The 5511-nt window shown below is 32.4% G+C and overlaps 1 long non-coding RNA gene across 1 annotated transcript; it reads right to left on the reverse strand.

Annotated features, from left to right (window-relative positions):
• Positions 1 to 2115: 2115 nt before the first annotated feature.
• LOC140894542 (uncharacterized) lies at positions 2116 to 4486 on the reverse strand. The gene is made up of 3 exons (XR_012153854.1): positions 4369 to 4486; positions 3241 to 3311; positions 2116 to 2255 (listed from the first exon to the last, which is right to left on the reverse strand). It is a non-coding gene; the product is annotated as an uncharacterized lncRNA (long non-coding RNA).
• Positions 4487 to 5511: the final 1025 nt, after the last annotated feature.

The raw sequence follows: 5511 nt of genomic DNA on the forward strand, positions 1-5511 counted from the left end.
TATTATTATATTAAAAAAAGTAGATTAGAAAAAAAGTGGAGAAAAATATGGATAAAAGGGTAAAATTGGAAGATATTTTTTATGTGTCATGACACACCAAAAAACAATATTATTCAAAGGTACTCAACCTTTATATAATAGTATATATATATATATGAATGTTTTGTGAGATGGATTTATGAATTTATCCGTGAGATAAATATTCATGTTCATATTTTAGTGAAAAATGATAATTTTTTTCATAAAAAATAATAGTTTTTCATGTGTCATCATATTGAAAATTTGTTTCATAAAATTGACTCATGAAATTTATTTATAGGAGTTTTTGTAATATATTATATGTTTACGATCAAAATCAAAATCTAAATATTAATAATATTTCGGGCGAAAGATAGAGAGATAGAGAGAAAGAGAGACAATTTTATGAGTAAATTGTGAGATCGTTGATAAATAAATAAATGTTATTAATTTTGTCGTAATTGTTGGAACTTTCTCTTAGTTTACAGTTTTACTCATGCCGTAATTGTTTTTCGAATGTTCTGTATTATTATTTCCAAAAAGTCTTATTCATTTGATTTTTTCATTTTTTTTTTTTACATTTAAACACAATTGAGATCAAATTTTAGAGGTGGGGTTATTTGTTTGTGAGTTGTTCAATTGTGTGGAATGCTGGTTATTCAAGTAATCAGATGGCATATCTTTTGTGTAAGCATATGCTGAATTTCAAAAGCAATCAACTTCCCATATATATTGGAACTCTTTAATTTTCTATAAATCACTTTATTTCTTCATATTTGGAACTCGGAGATCTCTCGGCCTATATCCCTTTTTTTTCTTTTCTGTTTTTCATCACCTCGTGGCAAGAATATTATGTTCTCTTGTTATTTTTATCCTTGATATACATAAATTTCATGCAACAAAAAGTTGCGATTTCATGCAGCAAATTACAGAAGATCATCATTTGAGAACATTAAAGCAGATTTAGTCTCGTTATACTTTAATGTGATCAAATGGTGAGTCATTCAATTTAATTCAAATTTTGTTTTATTATTTGTTTTGTTGTATACAATAATGAAATGTTTTTTCTTGTTACGTAGGAAAAACTTACGTCGTTTTTGTAAGACGAAAACTTGGTATCTATGGGACCTTGTCCGAAACATATGATTAATCATCAATTTTAGTTGCGCTCTACATGAGTCATATTATAGTCGCGAGAAAGACTTAAGAGCTTTTGAGGCATATAAAGAGAAACATCGGAGTGGTTCTTTCCAAACTAGCTGCGAAGCAAGTTCAAACACTACTTCTAGTGCAAGCTCACAGAGGAATTCTACTCAAACTGAAAGACTAGATAGATTGCAACTAACATTGTTAGCTTTAGAAATTGAGAACCGTAATCATGCATTGCGTGTTGAGAAGGAAATCGAGAAGATAAAAAAATTGGTTCAAGAGATAAATTTGAATCGTAATGTTTACGAAGTTGAAGATTTTAGAAGATTGGAAATTTGTATTGATTTGGTATTTGTACTAAGACTTTAGACTATCGTAAATGTGTAATGATTTTACAATTATTTCAAGTGTTTAGACATTCGTAAATGTGTAGTGATTATGGAGGATTATTAGCTATATTTTGTGTTTGTCATTTCTACTTCTAGACCTTTGGATTTATTTATTTGATCATTCCACATATACGGACTATCAAGGAGCGCATAACACTGGGAAAATCAAGAGAGCCTGTGTCAGCAAAAGAGTTGAATCCTCATTTCCAGAAAATAGAAAAGGACAAAAAATTTGCCCTCGACTCCAGTAATATTTTAAGCAGGTGCTCCCATATTTCATATGGAATGCAACTTCCAAAAATTAAACTGGTTGATTATCTCAAAATCAAGACACAGAAAAGTCTACTCAATATTCAACCCTCTGAATTCTAAGAACCCTCCAAATTCCAGAACAAAAAGTAAAAATGCCAGAACAGAAAGTAAAATTCATAACGTAAACTGGAAAATGTTGAGCCACTTGTTCATTGGGAAATTCATAACACGAATGAAGTATAAAAATGTCATACAATTCCAGAACATAAAGTAGGAATTCATAGCCAAAAAATGTAGAGCCACCAGGGCCAGAAACAAAATACATAATCTGTCTAAAGCACGACTTGATTCTTGATCCAATTCGAATGAAAAACTAGTTATGATTCAATCAAGCAAAAGAATTTCCCTCCGCTTCAACTTTGTTGCACGGCTTAACTTCCATAAGACCTTCAAAACCAACTTAACTCAACCAAAAGAACGATAGTCAAATCATAGTTAAAACAATTATAACCAGCTGAACACAATATCTATCAAGTCAAGGAAATAGAGTCATGGCCAACTAAAACATACTATCAAAAACTGTCACAAGCTTCCAGATGATGAACTTTACTAATATCACAAGCTTTGTACCTCGTTTCGGCATAAACCCACATTGGAAAGGGGGGTATCGTTTGCTCCTCAACTTAAAATAATGTCAATTTTGGCATAATGGGAGCACCAGAAACATATGTTATTCCCAAAGCTTAGTCACTTCGAAATTAAACTCACGGTTCTGTTCCTGTTGTTAGCTTATCCTAAAATAATACATAAATCCATTTCATGGATTTTGATAGGCAATCCAGTGAGGGCTACAAATATAAATAAGTAGTTTTTCAAAAAATAAATATCGTATGTTTTTTATACGACCAAGATGATGATTGTATACATCTTTTCGAATAAAGATCAAATTAGCATCATTTTCCATATAAGCTACAACATTAGCCACATAAATCTCAGCATTTTCCATTGCTTATAAAGTGGATTTTTTTAGCATGAGAAATATTTTGTGATGATCTCAACAAATGTCTTTGATCAACCGCAACCATGTCATGATTATGTTCAACGACAAACCTACCAACCTTCCACTCTCCACCCATTTGCCTACTAATTTTGATCTTAGCTTTACATTTAGTTCTACTAGTCGACTTCATGTAAACAGGAATTTGTCAGAAGAGCGCTTTTCATCTTTACTACCTTCACATGAACACTCAAACTCTTTAGATTGTAATTCAGTAGTGCCAAGAAAGTAACGTTGATCACCTTTTTTAACGTTGAATCCTTTAGCATGCGCATAATTGCAATAAAATAAATACGCATCTTCAATGCTTTTGACTACTTGCCCAACAAGTAGTTTACTCTCTAGTTGATCTACAATAAAGTTGGAAGATAATACCTCAACGTTTTCAGGAATCGAATATTCTGAATTTGCAACTTCAACCTTTTCAATGTTGTCTCCCATCAAGTCTATAATAAAAATAAAAATTATTAAAATGTAAATAAGAATAATAATTATTCAAAGTAAATAAATATAGATAATTTTCCCAATAAAGAAAAGTTCTAATAATTTACTTAACTGATGCTTCAATTGTAAAAAACTGTCATAAATCATAGTTTCTTCATTACTTTGTTTGCAAAGATTTCTAACTGAAGCTAAAATAAAATTAATGCTGAGTCAACCAAATATTTCAATGTTAAATGCAAAGTGATCAATGAAGCAAAACCAATAATTAACAAGCTAGACATATATAAAACAATAGTCAAAATCTGAAAGTTTACTTTCAACGGTGATGAGTAAATTGCTTCTAAATTTAAAAAGAGACCTTAGGTGAATTTTAACAGCCAAGGTGGTTACAAAATAATTAAACGATTTCATTAGCTTGCTTTCACCAGAATTCAATTCGTTGCTTCACATTGCCGAGTTTCCTTGTATCTATGTAAACCTATTGTTTTTTTCAAGGAAAAAAAAACAAGTACATGCATGCCCCAATCAAAATCGAAGATAAAATGTTATCTGAATTCCAGATTCTATATCTTAATATATAGATACCCTAATTAAATAAAAGTATAGCCTGATAGATGAGAAGGCAACACTCCTGCATGTTATGTACGGATTACACAATAGCCACTATCAAGATGATAGGTAATAGAGAACAGAAGTCCAACATAACTAAATTTCAAGACATTGATTCTGCACAAGGGTTCGAGCTATGTTTACCCGTGTCAAAGAAATATCCCTATATACGATGACAGTAAAATCCTAAGCTGGCAGCATAAAAGAAGCATCTATCATCAAGTGTTGGAAGTTGGAACCATTGGCAAATATGATGAATTACGCCACTTGGCACAGAACATCAAGTATACCGTAAAATGACGCTTAATTCGTTTGCAAAAATTGCTGATCAGGTAGAGATCACGAAATAGTAAAAATAAATTTTCACTTTAGTAAAGCAACATAGTGCTAAATGAGAATTGTATATATAAAATGCTCATGAAAGTATGGCATGGGTACATATCACTATACCAAGACCACAACTACAAGCTCTGAGCTTCAAACAACACACAACTGTGAGACTTCATTTCATATGTTGATAAACCATCTTCAAGAGGAACACCATCCAAAGAGAAAAACCCTGGAAAAGGAAGTGTTGTATCAACCAAACGAACCCAAGTATTATTATCCAAATATAAATCCTAAGAATAAATTTCAATCGGGTATCTCTATATAAACCGACCCATTTCTATTTCTTTTGTGATCTTACATATATCTCCGTTGGCAACAACACAGTGAAGGGGTGATGGGCGACATCGATGGAGAGACAGAAAGCGGTGGAGACGGTGACGACAACAGAGTGATGGTGGCTCGATTGTTTGGGGATTTGAAGAATTTTTTGGGTCTGTAGAAAAAATGTCGATTTTTGGGATTGTGTTTTGCGCGGTAACAAGAAAAAACATTCAATTATTTGGCCCCTTATTTTAACCATGGTTGGGCTGGATCTGTAAACATTTAAGAAAATTTGATTTTTTGTTTTTTTAAAACAGGCCGCCGCGTGTCGCCCGATCACTGGATCAGGGCAGTACCCTGAGCCCAGCATCTACTTATCCCCTCATGGCGAGGAAGAGGAAATGGAGTCATCTGCAACTCCTTGAGTTTGGACTTCATCAAATCTTCCACCTTAGCTTCAATTCCTTCTCCGTACTTCTTCAGTAGAGCCTCCATAATTGATTATGTCAATTAATTTTGATAGCTAAACTGAAGCATATAAGTGTTTTTTTTCATATACTTAGCTAAGAATTCGAGGAGTCACTCACATGCTCAAGATTTCCCATGAATGTTTCAAGTAATGATGAGAATACGAAGTGACAGCTCGATTCCCAATGTTTATCTCGCAGCCATTTTATTGATGAAAAAACTGAAAACATGTTGCAGAGGTCAACTGATAATGCAATTAAAAGCAACGTGAAACTTCACAAGCAATGTCAGTTGATAAGATCAACTGACCTTATCAAATCTTATGAATTCAAAAGATATCATGAAGTGAGGGGGAATATCAGTTGAAGCAAATGTTTAGCAGAATACAATTCGAGATTTGAAGACCTCAACTGATTCAATCATATGACCAATCCTTCACTTATTATCTTTTATTTATTCTTATCAATATTATTC

This window comes from Henckelia pumila, chromosome 4, assembly GCF_033568475.1.
Source record: "Henckelia pumila isolate YLH828 chromosome 4, ASM3356847v2, whole genome shotgun sequence".
NCBI classification, from domain to species: domain Eukaryota; kingdom Viridiplantae; phylum Streptophyta; class Magnoliopsida; order Lamiales; family Gesneriaceae; genus Henckelia; species Henckelia pumila.